Here is a 17,118-nt window from a genome sequence, read left to right as displayed (position 1 = left end):
CACTATGCAAAACAGATGTCTGGCTTCACTTTAAAATTTATTGAATCCCAATGAAATCCTTTTTAAGTATAATTGTCTGAGTGAACCAGTAATATTCAGGTTTCTAATTAAAATGTAAACTGTGTAATGAAGACATCAGGTTTTTAGGCAAATGTCTTTTTCCTTGCCACTTGGGGTATGGTAATTATTGGAGCAGATCTGTGGATGCTCCAGGATTGCACACAAGTCCAGATTAAATGCATTACTGATAAACCTTGGCTTTTACACTAGGGAATTGTAGGCTCAAACCCTCTCCAACCTACGCTGGATATTTATCGAATAAATTACAAATATGATAAAAGGGATATTTTAGTTTTTAAATTTCTTACTGTTGGATCTATTAAATTACAAAACCTATATACAAAAAAAATGTTACATATAGTTTATAGAAATTATAAAGTTTCTTCAGATAATTCCAAAAAGTTGAAGACTTGGATTCATCATTTACATTTGTTTGTTTTTCTTCCAGTAACTTTTTTGTCTTGCGGTATTTATTGCCTTTTTTTTTTTTACACCAAATTCTTCAATCTACAGCATGGAGTTCCTGAATTTTGTGCAGTCGTAATAAGTCTTTATTTTTGTGTCTTTACACTTCTTCATTGCTCCTTGGTGCAAAAAGTCACATTTCACAATATGGCGCACAAATGGAGTCAAAATTACAGGCATGCATAAAATCACTCCAGGCAGAGACCGAAGAACATTAATGGCAAAAAAAAGCAACTTTTCGAAAAACTCCCAAATGATGAATCGGATAAAAAGAAGTCACCATTCCACTATCAGAAGGTCTACTGCAGTGGTCAATGAGTCATCAGAAAACTACCAATGACAATCTAATCGAGTCACCTGACCTCTCTGCAGCCAATCACAGACCACAGCAGTCCTGCTGACAGTGGAATGGTGATGTTTCTTCTTGTTTCATAGTAGACCTGGGCTGAATCCAGGTGGGTAATGGTAAGCAAGTATTAGGTTGTTTTTTTTTTGTTTGTTTTTTACAGATCCAAGTCTCTAGGAATCTTTTTACCTGAAGAATATTTTTTAACAACAACAAGCACTTCCCAACTACTTCCCTTAAAAATATAACACAAATAAAAAGCCTCTTCAACTCATGCGACTCCCTACTCAAATGGTCTCATTGAGGAGAATCAATCCCAACCCCAACACTGCCTCAAGGGCGTTGTACTGAGCCAGACTGATTCTGCTCTACATTGATAAGTTGCAAGCACCCCGAACAGCTGTCAGAATAGGCGTTTCTTACTTGTCATTTATCACTTGTCTTGTTGCTCGGCTCCTTAAAGGGTCAGTGATTGACTTGTAAGGTAGCCATATCTAACGTGTTACTTAAACGATTGTCAAAGTATGCACCGAATTACACATTGATAAAATATAGTGTCAGGAGGACTAGACATCTAAGAGAGTTTATTCTATTCATACCATCTATTGACAGGATAAGACACAGTGCCCATGGCAAAGACCACTCCATTCAGTCTATACGAGACCTTCAGTACTGCAATACAAAACAGCAATGCTTCTTGGAGAGAATAGGTCATTGCATATGAAGTCCGATGGAGCATACCAACTTTTTTTCTTTATGACAAACTCACACAGAAAACAACTCTGCATAGAAACCACAATAAGCAGTTAAACAGAAGTCCTATTAGTATTTTGTACAATATTGAGCCATAATGTGGCTCCGTTGGATTCAGAGATTGTTGACGTTCAGACCACTGGGATAATCAATAGAATGAGAGACCACCATCTAATGAATGTTTCAGTATTCACCCCTCTCCAACTCTCTCTACTTGATCTGGAAATGATAGTGGGTGGTCACCTAATAATCATTAAGAACCCATATAAAAATGTAACTTTCAGCTCTGGAAAACCATTGGCATTCATGGGAATGAAGAGATAGACCAGGACATTCAGTGGTTACTACTAGAGATGAGAAGATCTGCGATGATTCAGACTGGACATGGGCACCAATCACCACTCAGGTAATGCGAGTCACAGCACCATGATGTCCGAGACTTAGTCAATTTGCAAGTTGAGCTGTGCCATGGATTGAAGAAAATATGCAAATGGGAAAATAAGAAGCACCAAGGACTGATCGGCCAGCTGTGAAAAGGGCAGGGCAGACTGGTGAAGTGTGTATTAATTTTATCTTTTTATTATTTACTTTAACAGTTTGCCTGGCGCTCTATGGTTCAGCAAATTAACAGCCACAGGTGACCACCAATTTGCTAAATTCACGCGAACTGCAAAATGAAAAAAAAGTCTGTATTCTGGACAATCCAGATTTTTGTAAAATTGAGAACTCAATTTCACTCGAATAAAATTTGCTCATGTCTAGTCCCTACAAAATGTTTCACTTTTCCAATACCACCAAAATTCCACACTACCCTCCAAGTGATGGCGGGTAGGGTTGAGCGAAACGGGTCGTGCATTTTCATAAGTCGCCGACTTTTGGCAAAGTCGGCGTCTCATGAAACCCGACCCGATCCCTGTGCGGGGTCGGCCATGCGGTACGCGATCTTGGCGGCAAAGTCGCGTTTCGTATGACGCGTTTAGCGCCATTTTTTCAGCCAATGAATGAGCGTGGGCAGAGTGATGACATAGGTCTTAGGGGAGTGAACGCCTATCGTCATGTTATCGCTTGTGCGCAGTAGGGATTTGGAATGTGCAATACGAAATTTTGTGTGCTGGGACGGAGGAGAGAGAGAGAGAGAGAGAGAGAGAGAGAGAGAAAGAAAGAGAGAGAGAGAAAAAAAAATAAAAAAATAAATTCCTGCATTCGGTTTCGTGTTTCGGCCGAAACCCGACTTTTCACGGTGGTCGGCCGATTTCACTCGACTCGACTTTTAAGACAGTCGGGTTTCACAAAACCCGACTCGACCCTAAAAAACTAAAGGTCGCTCAACCCTAATGGCGGGTAATTACAGGAGTAACTAACAGAGAACTCCCATAATCAATTACCTGAAAAGGTTTTTTCAGAAGGCAAACAATGCTGCTACTCTCAATACATATTTCTATTGACAAGGTGACTTGTACAGAAAACATTTAACATCTAAATTATATGTTCGATTCTGGGCAAGTAAATCAATAAACTTTATTACATATGGTGGATAACTTTTCCTGTTGATGCCTCTCTGTTTTGTCGCAGATATGATACTATGTTATTTTTGCTGGAAATAATATCTCATGATGAGAATGCTGATACAGTCAGTGCTTGATTTCCTGGTAACAGAGAGAACTGGAGACATCTACAGAAAGAATTATTTCTAGGTCTCATAGTCCATAGTCTGACGGCTGGAGCCAGCCCTCTTATTATTTTTACATAAATGCCAGACAAGCTTGTCTGTCTAGATAACCTGACTTATGGATACCCAAGTGACTATCAAAACGGTTTATGGGAGAGTGGGATAAAACATACCTTGCTATATAAAAGTCATGGAAAGCAGAAGTGAAGCAGTGTATTGATTAAAGGACTAAGGTTTTCTCTTTATTGTGCTTATTCTTTAGTACTCAATGGCTGCGCAAAATAACTTTGTTGGGAATAAAAAAAATAATTCATCCATTTTTTTTTCCAAATATCACATAGGGTCATTAAAAAATAATACTTGAATAACTGATTAAATAAAATGCTATGAGTTATGCATAATATTTTGCAGACACATTACATGATATCTTATGTGTTTGAAATAAGTGTGTGAAATAGGTACATACATACACACACATTACAAATACACACACATATATGTGTGCAAGTATATTTGTGTGTATGTATGTATGTATGTATGTATGTATGTATGTATGTATGTATGTATGTATGTATGTATGTATGTACCCCGTATTTTTCTGACCATAAGACGCACTTTTTTTCCTCCAAATTTGGGAGGAAAGTGTGGGTGCGTCTTATGGTACGGATGTAGCATGTGGGGAGGGGGGCAGCAGTGAGTGGGATCGCACTGTTATCCCACTTCAGGATGTCCCGGCTGCCCGGAATCAGCTGGGAAAACCAGGTGGTCCTGATGATTAAGTGCAGTGAATATTCATTAGCGGCTCCCCGCCCACCGATCAGCTGAGCAGTGAGCCAGGAGCAGCAAATGAATACTGCACTTAAGCAGGGACACGCATTGCTTCCTCAGCGCTGATTGCTGCAGCAGCTAGGGAGATTTGTGTGTCCCGGGGAGGAGGCAGCAGCAGCAGCAGGGGCCAGAGCGGAGAGGAGATCACTGTATACCTGCCTGCCATGCCTGGATGCCGAGTGCTGTGCACAAACAGGACCTGTGTGATGTCAGGAGTGGGCGGGCTGGAGCATCACATGGCAGCTCAGAGCCCCCCCTCTTCTTGACATCATCACAGGTCCTTCAGGCTCTCCACTAGAATCTGCAGGCTTCCATTACCTGTGCTGTGGAGAGGCAACAAGAGTGAGAGCTCTGTGTGTGCAGCCATGGGATGCTTTTACCTCACCACAGGCTGGCTGCCACAATTAAGAGGTTAGTCTTTACAATACACAATAAAGCACTCTGCCACTCCTGTGGTGAACTAGAACTCCCAGCATGTCATAGGATCTGCAGGACATGCTGGGAGTTATAGTTCTCCCATGGGATTTTAAAGCAGCACTCCAGTGCTATTTTGCAGTGCTGGAGCGGTGCTTTCAATATAAGCCCTGTGCCCCCATTCTTATACTCACCCTCCAGCATCTTCATATAGTACTGTACAGACACCACACTGGTCCCACAGCTTCCAACAGAATAACATACTATTATATATAATAACACCACATATAATAGTATGTTATTTATGTTATTAAATATTTTACCACATTTTTTTGCTTCAAATATTTTTTTCCCTATTTTCCACCTCTAAAACCTGGGTGCGCCTTATAGTCCGAAAAATACGGTATATATTTTATACACACACTATATATATACGAGTGTATATTTGTATGTTTAATGTGTGTGTGTGTGTGTGTGTGTGTGTGTGTGTGTGTGTGTGTGTGTGTGTATCTATCTCACATATATATATATATATATATATATATATATATATATATATATATACACACACACACACATATATATATATATATATATATATATATATATATATATATATATATATATATATATATATATATATATATATATATATATCTTAGAGACACATTACATAAGTATGATACCTTATATATGTATTTGTGGTATGCATACGTGATATATCAGACATACATACAAATAAACATATACACACTATATATTCTACACACATTCATACATACAGTCAAACACACACATATATATATATATACATACATATATACACACACATACATACACTCCTTTCATATAGAAAAAAAATGGAACAAAATTGATAATTATGATGCAAGATATACGAGTCATATATGTGACCCTGAATATAACAGTCTGTGTAATGTTTTATTGTAAATCGCCAATCACTCACTCAGTTAGCAAAAATATAAAATAAAAATTACAAAAAAATGCCAATTTGCTACTATGCCATCAGTATCACTTTAAGGCTAGCTATGTGATTACATTATGCTTTTTGACAATTATTTGGAATCCCATTTCCATTGAAATGTAAATGATCCCTTAAATAAGTCCAAGGATTAATAAAAAGGAAAAACGGTTAAAGTTCCAGGCAGGGTATAATATGTATTATTTTTATTTTTTAAATTTGCCTGTGCCAGATGCTGTCAGTCAGAACAAAAAACTGTCCAAGCAGACGATGTATGCGTCTGAATGTTGATGGTGTTGGAGTAAGAGTGGGGGGAGGGGGAGAGTGTGTCAAGGATTCGCGGTCCTTCATCTTTGCAGTACAGCAAACACGTCTCTCAGTATAGCGCAGACAGCTGCTTCCACTTCCTAATGTGCCCTAACTTAGATCACTGAAAGAATTGTCAGCACTGAGAGAAACACAAAGATAACACAGTCAGCTGCCATGAAGGGGGGCGCACCGCTCAGAAGAAATGGGATTTGTTCCATTTGCATGATGCGGTCTCCCTTGGGCCCCTTTCTTTCATATCCAGAGCACAAAAGACAACACTTAACATATTTGCTTAAAGATGACAACCTCATGTTGATTTGATTTGGATGTAACAGTGTCAGGATTACGGCTATAGGAATACATTATATCTATAGCCGAGCTGACAAATGGGTCTATCGGTGCAACCGTCTGCTTCATCTGCCTATGCAGCCATCTTACCCTCCTCCCAAGGGTGCTGTCTAAGTAGTAACTTTAGAAGAGCGCAGGTCTAATTTTATTACGCCGCTTTTCAACCCACTAAACAATATTATTTCTAAAATAGATCATCTTTATAGGAAACCTCCCCGATGAAAAATCCACCGGCCACCAGAGAATTTATGAACTCTATGGGTCCTCCGGACTGAACACGTTTCATATTTCGAGACAACTTTATTGTCACAAATCGCACAAAAAAAAATAAGGAGGTTTAATAAAATAATTCAAAAAAGTCATGTAAAATTAAAAATGACAATATATTTTGTAACTTTTTTTTGGCTTGTAGCAAATATTCACTTTTTCTTTTTTTTTTTTGGAACAGGAATTATTTCTTTACGGAGGCATATCCTGTTGCTACTGTTTTGCTACTTTCATTTCCTGTGACTTCTCTATGGATGGAGAAAGGAAAAATAAATCGTTGAAGTCGTCCGGTGAAGAAAAATAAATTTGAAGTGGCAACAATTACCTTCTTTTTTTTTTTTTTGCAATAAATAAACTAAAAAGAAAATAAAATATATATATATATGTATTATAACAAAATAAAAAGTAATAAATATAATTAAATTAAATATTTCTATGGGTAAAGCATTATTCTCATGTGTATTTTTTTTTTTATTCAGTTAAAGCAAAGAGTTCATTTATTGTTTAGTATATCGCCCTGATAAGACTGGATGAGCTGCTCTCCCAGTGGACCTGTGATGATTGCAAATCCTACACTGTTCTCAAGCTGTTTGTATTTTTTCCTCTAGTGATTTATTTTTAAAATTAGCCATCGAGGGTCAGATGTATGTGTGTATGCTATATATATTTATTTATTAATTTTTTTTTTCTTTATACTTTATTTTTGTTTGGTGTGAAGCAAATAAAATTGTTCAGTAGTGAAAAATAAATAAAAGTAAATAAAAAGACAATAAAAAAAAAAAACTTAACCATTGCATGATTATCAAATCCAATCAGACAGGCAACAAAAATATCACGCCTTTAATAAAAAAAAAAAAAAACCTCCAATATCAGAATTTATTTTTTGCTTGCAGTATCCAATTATTGTCTTTATTCACAGCTTTTTTTTTTTGCTTTTGTAGATTGAGCCATTCGTACATGACTATGAAAAGGATACTTAAAAAAAAAAAAAGAATGTGGCCCATTTATAGACAAGTGCACTTACACAGAAATTAAGCTGCAAATATCTGGGCAGGGCCATTACTGAAGCCTAGAAACATCTGGGGCTACAGCTCAAACCAGGCCCTACTCCCACAATGTCTTCACAATTGCTTATATGATTTATAACTTGCTATTTCTATTAAAACCGGCTTTGGAAGGAGCCATTGAGAAGGTAAAGTCTGCAATACAAAAAAAGAAAAAATGCTTATGTGCGCTCACAGTTTAAAAAAAAGCAGGTTCATCTAAAAGAGACAATAAACAGAGTAAAAAAAAAAATCTGTTATTCTATTGACTTATCACTTTATAATATAAAATGCACAAGTGTAAAACATAGAAAAAAAATAAATAAACACCTACACATTGTAAAGGGTTGCACAAATAGCATTTGTTTTTGTAAAACTAAGCTTGTCACCTTCTGTAATCTGCTGGTAGTACCCCCTGACATTGAGGGGAGTATAGCAAATGGAAGCTATAATGCCAATTTACAGCAATATGGTAAAGAGATCATAAGATTACCGACTGCAAAATGACTATTTAATTACCCTTTAATGAGATACAGTTCGGCTGAGTTAGCGTCCTATCTCGAAATGTCACTCACCGAGAGGCACAATTCCTTTTGTCTAGTTATTTGATGAAAGTCGGTGGAGCAAAATGCTTTTAAATTTAATTTAATCTAAAGAGCATCGTTTCCAATGTAAAAAGTAGAAAATAAAAACTTATGTTGGGTGTTTTTGTTTCGTAGGTCCAATTCAATGTCAGTATAAAGAAAAAAATAAAGCTGAAGAACATAAAAAATGGATTCCGTATTTATGGCGTCAATACATCTAAAAAAAACTAAACTTTGTATCACTAAATATAAAGTCATGTATGTAGACCTACAACATCATCCAAAGCTAGCCGAGAGGTAGAGCGCCAAATCTCCGATTACTGCCATTTGGGAAATGCTAATAAATGGAGGGATTTCATACTGACTACTTTTATATATATTTTTGGATAAATTCCTCAGGCATACTGCATTGTTAGATGAGGTGAAATATACTCTCCAAGAGGTATGCGTAGTGAAATTCAGGTGTAAAAGTAAAACTACTATTGTTTGTTTGTTTGTTTGTTTGTTTTGTTTCGGGAGTTGGAGACTGTTTTTTTCCTGAAACTTTTTATTTTTTATTTTTTTTAATTGTTTCTTTTTCGTCACCTTCTGAGTGGTATATTGACATTCTTGACAGATGGTCATTTTTTAAAATATTTTTTTTCCAGATTTTTGTAGTCTTTTTACTAGCTTTTTTTAGACAATTTTTAACTCCATTTAGCAAAGAAGAAACCGCTAGCAGTTTTTCAAGCAAAATCAGTGGCTCAATGCTGAAAACTGGGTGCTTTTTGGGCATCTTGAGAACCTTCCCATTGACTTGTATTGCAAAGTATAGAGCGTTTTCAAATGCATATAGCTATTCTTTTTTTGAGCTTTTTTCTAGGCACTTTTTTAGATGGGTTTCCGAGCGGACCTGCTTGACAAAGACATCATTGTGCACAAACCTAAAATATGGAAAATTTGGATAAGAAGTGTATGACACATGGATTTTATAAATCATATTTTTGAGCAGAAGCATAGCTGAGAAATGGGAGGAGGCAATTCGGTAACGTGCCTTGGGTAATGAGTAGAGATGAGCGAACATCGTTAGCTCCCTCCTTATTCGGCAAGTTATAGTGCTTACCGAAGAAGCTGCAGCGGGAACCCGAATATCTGGAGGGCTCCTGATAATCAGATGTCTGGCACCGCAACTGTGTGATAGTCACAACATACAGGTTCTCCATGCATGTGTTGTGACTGTCACACAGTCGCGACACACGCAGCTGCGGCACCGGACACCGGATTATCAGGAGAGCTCCAGTTATCCAGGTTCCCGCTGCAGCTTCTTCGTTAAGCGCTATAGCTTGCCGAATAAGGAGGGAGCCGATGATATTCGTTCACGTCTAATAATGAGTGCTAGGTGGAGCCAATTACTTTTTAGTCAGTGTATTTACATGCAGTCTAGATATCGGAAACTGAACCACTGCAGATTGTAGCATTTCTGTTTCTACAACCAATATGCAGCAATGGCAGAGGAACCAGCGATTTATGATTTACTGTTACAGTTTTTCTGTTAATATACTCTTTAGTTTTATTTCTGAAAATATGCAGTTTAATCTATAGAAATTACTTATTTGGAAATAATAATACAAATCTTTTACAATTATTAAGTTTACTGAGAATTTGAATTTCGGCTCATTCTCACTTTTTTTTTAATCAGTTTCTTTCTATGTGGACAAATGATATTTATTTGTACCTGACTATTCGGCAAGGGAAACCTAACCTGCAAAACATGTAAAATTACTTACAATGTCAAGTGTAGGGAGAAAATAAATAGTTTAAAAAAGCAATACTTTAAAAGTTTAAGAACATTTTAAATGAAACATTTTTTGAGCGATTACGGACACTGGCTGCCAACTAAAATAGCAAGTAACTGCTCAGAATGTTTTTCTTTGGATAAGTGAAATCACTTGATAAACCTTTAGTAACACTCAAAAACTGTGCGTGAAATTTAATGAATGTAAACATATATTTAAAAAAAAAGTACAAGGCACAGCTATGGGGTGCAGTAACATCTCTACATCAAATATGTGTACTCTTTATTGTGAGCTTCTTATGCAAAATTAAAAGAATGTATATTATGCAAACTCATCTTTAAAGGCATGGTTGAAAATCAGAAATAAAAGTATTTTTCTTAAAAAAAAAAACCAAAAAAAAACCACTGCTTCTACCAGTTTCAGCACTGTCAATGCAGCAAGCCCACTGTGACCTCAGGAAGATCCAAAAAACAAAACAGAGTGTTGTGTGACCCATCATTATCTACGCTCTACTTCAGCAAGGAGCTACGATCGCTAATGCTAGGGTTATTTTTTTGGGGGGCACCTAATTCAAAATTTAGCTGTGGCGCATTCTACGGGCTGTCTTCAGCTGTCCTGCTTCAGCCAAGAGTAACCGACTTTATGCTGCGGCCAAAGGCATTCTATTGGCTTCTTTTTTGGGGGGGAGCATTGAAGCTCCTGGGTGGTGACCCCCTTTATCACATCCACAACGACCCTCTCTGCAAGACAAACCCTTTAAATTAATTAAATGGTGAGGTTTAGATGAAAATTCTAAATGATAAATTATATAAAAAGTATTATTTTTACTATGTAAGGTTGTACAGAATGATGCACTAAAATGCAGAATGAAGAAATACGCACAGCGAGACCCAGATGATTGAATAATACGTCTCTATAAAAGCTGGGGAGATCAGTTAGAGATTTAAGACTGTATTCTTTAAGTTGTGATTATTTGAACCTGTCAACCCGAGACTATGCAATTGTTACAAGCTGACATCAAAAGCCATCCCGCAATCCCTTCAGTATCTATCAAATTAAATGCAGATTACATGTGTTTCTAGTACTGCTGTCCAGTTTAACATTATTAGCAGAGAGTGAATCTAATTTGCAAATGTTTTTCCTCGCAATATAGACACAAATAGGGTGCTGTTGTCTACGAGGTTACAGAAATAAACCATTATTTTAACATAGCTACCATTTGAATTTCTCTTGTCAGTCATCAGCAAATACCTTAATTTATTCACAAGGCTACAAATTAGAAGTACAAAAGTGTCAACTGGCCCAGCTGGTATTTCAGCAGTGGTAATATTCAACAAAGTGACATTTAGCAGGAGTGCATACAGTCAGTGACGGTGGTGAACGTTAGGCTACTCACTTCCCATCCCATTGTCATCTCTCATTCCAGACATCTTAGAGTAATTGTCTATTCTTTTCTAGAACTGCTAACCCAGTGAAAGCAACGAGATGCAAAAAAAGAAAGAAAGGAAAGGGGGGCCTTTTCAACCTTTACTAAGAAATGAAAATCATTAATATGGTTCTAAAGAATAAGCAAAAATAAACATTTTATTACTTAGGAAACAACATCAGTAACAAAAGTCAAAATATACAACTTAAAGGGAACCTGTCACCTCAAATTGGCGGGATATTTAAATGAGTTTTTACTGGTCCGATGGGTGGCGTTTCATTCTCATTTCTCCACCCCGTCCGTCCCTGTTTTCCGCAGTATGTTAGTGAATTAGAGTACGTGTGCACCATAGTTGGCGCGTGCGCAAAGCAATCTTCGGTCGAACACGCGCAGTATGCTTTGCCCAACTGTGGGCAAAGCCGAAAAGCATTACTGCACATGCGCCTGCGCACTATGTCCCAGAAGTATTTCACTGTGTTGCAGGACATAGTGCGCGGGCGCATGCGCAGTAATGCTTTTTGGCTTTGCCCGCAGTTGGGCAAAGCATACTGTGCGACCGAAGACTGCATTGCACACGTGCCAACTATGGCACACACGTACTCTATTTCACTAACATATTGCGGACAACAGGGATGGACGGGGTGGAGAAATGAAGATGAAATGCCACCCATCGGACCGGTAAAACTCATTTAAATATCCCGCCAATTTGAGGTGACAGGTACCCTTTAAAATAGCCATATAGAATAGTCAGTAAGAAATAGTGGGACTAGGTTTTGAGTCCCACAGCTTTATTAAAACACTGTTTTTAAAGGGATAGTTCTTTCTTAACATCTGTTATAAGGCGTGCTGACGGCACTAGGCTGTATTAATACAGACTTTTTCTTTAAATTAGCACCGGAGTTCGTTTGGTCTCATGTAGTAAGTAAAATCGCGGGCATAAACGGGGGTGCTCAACATGAAATAGCGGTAAATGTCCATAAATACTAAAAAGAAATGTGGCACTCACCCCAATGCGCTGCTGAGTTAATGTCCTTTATTCATCTTTAAAATAAAACAAACATCATGCGGAGAGGCGGCTGGGGTCGGGAGACGGTGTGAGGAGGAAAGGAAAGGACGACGGCCGTTTCGCGCCGATGCGCTTCCACGGGTCCACAGCCTTTCTTAACATCTACAGCATATCCACAGGACATATTATAAATGAGTGATAGCTGATGGGACTGCCACTGTGCCAAGGGAGATAAACAGAGCGACTAGAGACTTGACAATCACGATTCTCTCTAAATGCACTTCTGCCAGAGGTGGGAATTCAACCAGTCAAACATTAAAGCATATTTTAAAAGTTCCAGATGGGAAAACCTCATTAAATACATAGTCTTACTTAATAATCTTACAAAGCAGACTATAGTAGAATTTAAACCCCTACTGCTCTTGCCATCGTGTAGTTTTTGCAGTATGAAAGCATATTTTAGCTTTGTATACACATCAATATACAATGAGGAAGGATGACACCCCAGTTCCTGCCACATCCTGACTTTAGTAGTAGTTCTGTTGAGGCGCACACCACTGTGAACATGTGCCAAGTTTGGCACATCAAACTCCAACAAGCCTTTCTTTAGGACTGGTGTGCAGAACACAAGTCTAAATGAGTCCATCCAAATGTGCAATACTGCTTCCCCCGAATGATTAGAGCTCCTATTTGAGTAAATTTCCTGTTTCTGAAGGTCTCCAGGTTCATTCATAGTATAAATTCACATTGCTTACAAATTTCACTAAATGTGTTCATTTACAAATAACAGCCATTCCAAGGGTGAGGGATCTACAACTACAGCAAGGAAATCAGCTTCAGCTATGGAAACCATCTCCTCGTCAGCCTTTGACATGTTCTTAATTGTAAAAATTAGGGTTGAGCGAAACGGGTCGATCATTTTCAAAAGTCGCCGACTTTTGGCTAAGTCGGCGTCTCATGAAACCCGATCCGACCCCTGTGCTTGTCGGCCATGCGGTACGCGACTTTCGCGCCAAAGTCGCATTTCAATGACGCGAAAAGCGCCATTTCTCAGCCAATGAAGGTGAACGCAGAGTGTGGGCAGCGTGATGACATAGATCCTGGTCCCCACCATCTTAGAGAAGGGCATTGCAGTGATTGGCTTGCTGTCTGCGGCGTCACAGGGGCTATAAAGGGGTGTTCCCGCCGACCGCCATCTTACTGCTGCTGATCTGAGCTTAGGGACAGGTTGCTGCCGCTTCGTCAGAAGCAGGGAGAGCGTTAGGCAGGGTCCACTAACCACCAAACCGCTTGTGCTGCAGCGATTTCCACTGTCCAACACCACCTTCGGTGTGCAGGGACTGTGGAAGCTATTTATTTTATTTTTTCCCCTCAGCGCTGTAGCTCATTGGGCTGCCCTAGAAGGCTCCGTGATAGCTGTATTGCTGTGTGTACGCCACTGTGGAAACCAACTGCTTTTTTCAAAGCACATATCCTCTTGTTCCTTCCTTTCTGCACAGCTATCTTTTTTGTTTGTCCACACTTTTTATTAAATTTGTGCATCAGTCCACTCCTATTGCTGCCTGCCATACCTGGCTTACATTACTGCAGGGAGATAGTAATTGTAGGACAGTTTTTTTTTTTTTTTTGTTTTTTTTTGTGGGAGATTAAGATTGGCATTTCTGCTACAGTGCCATCCCTGTGTGTGCCATCTCTCACTGAGTGGGCCATAGAAAGCCTATTTATTTTTTCCGTGATTTGTGTTCTAAAATCTACCTCAACACAAAAACACTACATCAATCAGTGGGAGTAAAATATTGGCCTCAGTCAGGGCTTGTGTGCCACTGCTGTGTGTGCTATCTCTCATTCAGTGGGCTATAGCAAGCCTATTTTTTTTTTTTTTTTTTTAATATTATTTGGTTTCTAAAGTCTCCCTGAAAAAAAAAAAAAAACCTAAAAAAACAGTGGGAGAGTAATATTGCCCTTTCAGCTTGTGTGCCAGTCTTGACTCCTGGGTGTGCCACCTCTCTCATTCAGTGGGCCATAGAAAGCCTATTTATTTTTTTTTTTAAATATTATTGGGTTTCTAAAGTCTCCCTTAAAAAACAAAAAATACATAAAAAAACAGTGGGAGAGTAATATTGCCCTTTCAGCTTGTGTGCCAGTCTTGACTCCTGGGTGTGCCACCTCTCTCTCTCATTCAGTGGGCCATAGAAAGGCTATTTTTTTTTTGGTTTTTTTAATATTATTTGGTTTCTAAAGTCTCCCTGAAAAAAAAAAAAAAAACATACAAAAAACAGTGGGAGAGTAATATTGCCCTTTCAGCTTGTGTGCCAGTCTTGACTCCTGGGTGTGCCACCTCTCTCCCTTTCATTCAGTGGGCCATAGAAAGCCTATTTATTTTTTTAAAAAAATATTATTGGGTTTCTAAAGTCTCCCTTAAAAAACAAAAAATACATAAAAAAACAGTGGGAGAGTAATATTGCCCTTTCAGCTTGTGTGCCAGTCTTGACTCCTGGGTGTGCCACCTCTCTCCCTTTCATTCAGTGGGCCATAGAAAGCCTATTTATTTTTCCCGTGATTTGTGTTCTAAATTCTACCTCAACACAAAAACACTACATCAATCAGTGGGAGAAAAATATTGGCCTCAGTCAGGGCTTGTGTGCCACTGCTGTGTGTGCTATCTCTCATTCAGTGGGCTATAGAAAGCCTATTTATTTTTTATTTTTTTTTAATATTATTTGGTTTCTAAAGTCTCCCTGAAAAAAAAAAAAAAACCTAAAAAAACAGTGGGAGAGTAATATTGCCCTTTCAGCTTGTGTGCCAGTCTTGACTCCTGGGTGTGCCACCTCTCTCCCTCTCATTCAGTGGGCCATAGAAAGCCTATTTATTTTTTTTTTTAAATATTATTGGGTTTCTAAAGTCTCCCTTAAAAAACAAAAAATACATAAAAAAACAGTGGGAGAGTAATATTGCCCTTTCAGCTTGTGTGCCAGTCTTGACTCCTGGGTGTGCCACCTCTCTCTCTCATTCAGTGGGCCATAGAAAGGCTATTTTTTTTTTGGTTTTTTTAATATTATTTGGTTTCTAAAGTCTCCCTGAAAAAAAAAAAAAAAAACATACAAAAAACAGTGGGAGAGTAATATTGCCCTTTCAGCTTGTGTGCCAGTCTTGACTCCTGGGTGTGCCACCTCTCTCCCTTTCATTCAGTGGGCCATAGAAAGCCTATTTATTTATTTTTTTAAATATTATTGGGTTTCTAAAGTCTCCCTTAAAAAACAAAAAATACATAAAAAAACAGTGGGAGAGTAATATTGCCCTTTCAGCTTGTGTGCCAGTCTTGACTCCTGGGTGTGCCACCTCTCTCCCTTTCATTCAGTGGGCCATAGAAAGCCTATTTATTTTTCCCGTGATTTGTGTTCTAAATTCTACCTCAACACAAACACTACATCAATCAGTGGGAGAAAAATATTGGCCTCAGTCAGGGCTTGTGTGCCACTGCTGTGTGTGCTATCTCTCATTCAGTGGGCTATAGAAAGCCTATTTATTTATTTATTTATTTTCTTATTATTTGGTTTCTAAAGTCTCCCTGAAAAAAAAAAATACATAAATTAGGTGGGAGATTAATATTGACATTAGTGCTTGAGTGACAGTCCTGCGTGTGTGTCATCTCTGTGATTTTGTGCCACAGAAAACAGAGTGTGTAACATTGTGCCTGATTTTCCTTGTGGTCTCACCAACCTGTTAAGGGATATTGTAATCATACTGAAGTTATAGCTCACCGTGTAAGTTGTTTGACAGCAACAAATAAAGTTACTTTGGTTAAGATTTTAAAACAATGAGGAAGTCTGGTGCAAGAGGTCGTCGTGGGCGTTCATTGTCAGCTGGTAATGATGGTAGTGGTAGTGGAGCATCAGGTGGTCGTGGGGATAAAAATATTCCACCTAAGTCTGGAGCTGTGGAGCCAGTTTCGTCGTCAGGCTACACAAGGCCTCGAACGCTCTCTTTTCTGGGAGTAGGAAAACCGCTTTTAAAGGCGGAGCAGCAACAGCAAGTTTTGGCTTACATTGCAGACTCAGCCTCTAGCTCTTTTGCCTCCTCTTCCGAAACTGGTAAATGTAAAAGCAGCGCGTCGCTTGTGGATGTTCACGGTCAGGGACAAGTCGCTTCCTTGTCCTCCTCAGCAAAAACTACAACAAGAGAGAAGGATGCAGCAGGCGACACAACGGGTCACTCCATGGAGCTCTTTACACATACCGTCCCTGGCTTAGAAAGTGAAACATTTAACAGGCCATGCCCATTACAAGTAGATTCTGACATGGAGTGCACTGATGCACAGCCACAGCCAGAGTACTATGCTGCTCCTTTGACTCAGACCACCACATTGCCCTCTCAGGGTACAGATCCACAATCAGACCCTGATGAGACTATGTTGCCCCGCCACGAACGCTATACCACCGACCGACACAGTGACACAGACGAAGTTGCACACGAGCTCGAAGAGGAGGTAATAGATGACCCAGTTATTGACCCCGATTGGCAGCCATTGGGGGAACAGGGTGCAGGCGGCAGTAGTTCAGAAGCGGAGGTGGAGGAGGGGCCGCAGCAGGCATCAACATCGCAACAGGTTCCATCTGCCGGGCCCGTATCTGGCCCAAAACGCGTGTCAAAGCCAAAACCTGTTGGAGCACAGCGTTGCCATCCGGTTAAAGCTCAGTCTGCAATCCCTGAAAAGGGATCCGAGTCTAGGAAGGGTGCAGTCTGGCATTTTTTTAAACAACATCCAACTGATCAGCGCAAAGTCATCTGTCAAAAATGTTCAACTAGCTTAAGCAGAGGTCAGAATCTGAAAAGTCTAAATACTAGT

At 39.0% G+C, this 17,118-nt stretch overlaps 1 protein-coding gene and 1 long non-coding RNA gene across 6 annotated transcripts in view; one reads left to right on the top strand and one right to left on the bottom strand.

The window, feature by feature from the left end:
* Positions 1 to 2,349, top strand: part of LOC143784505 (uncharacterized) — a 36,950-nt gene extending 34,601 nt beyond the window's left edge. The window contains exons 2-3 of the long non-coding RNA XR_013217802.1: positions 1,909 to 2,030; positions 2,221 to 2,349. This is a non-coding gene — a long non-coding RNA (uncharacterized LOC143784505). The remainder of the gene's footprint in view (positions 1 to 1,908; positions 2,031 to 2,220) is intronic.
* Positions 1 to 17,118, bottom strand: part of FIGN (fidgetin, microtubule severing factor) — a 175,094-nt gene that overhangs the window by 116,707 nt on the left and 41,269 nt on the right. The window lies entirely within an intron of this gene.

Source organism: Ranitomeya variabilis, chromosome 7 (genome assembly GCF_051348905.1).
Source record: "Ranitomeya variabilis isolate aRanVar5 chromosome 7, aRanVar5.hap1, whole genome shotgun sequence".
Lineage (NCBI taxonomy): Eukaryota > Metazoa > Chordata > Amphibia > Anura > Dendrobatidae > Ranitomeya > Ranitomeya variabilis.
Note: the sequence above shows the minus strand (reverse complement) of the source record. Positions and strands in the feature narration are given on the sequence as shown.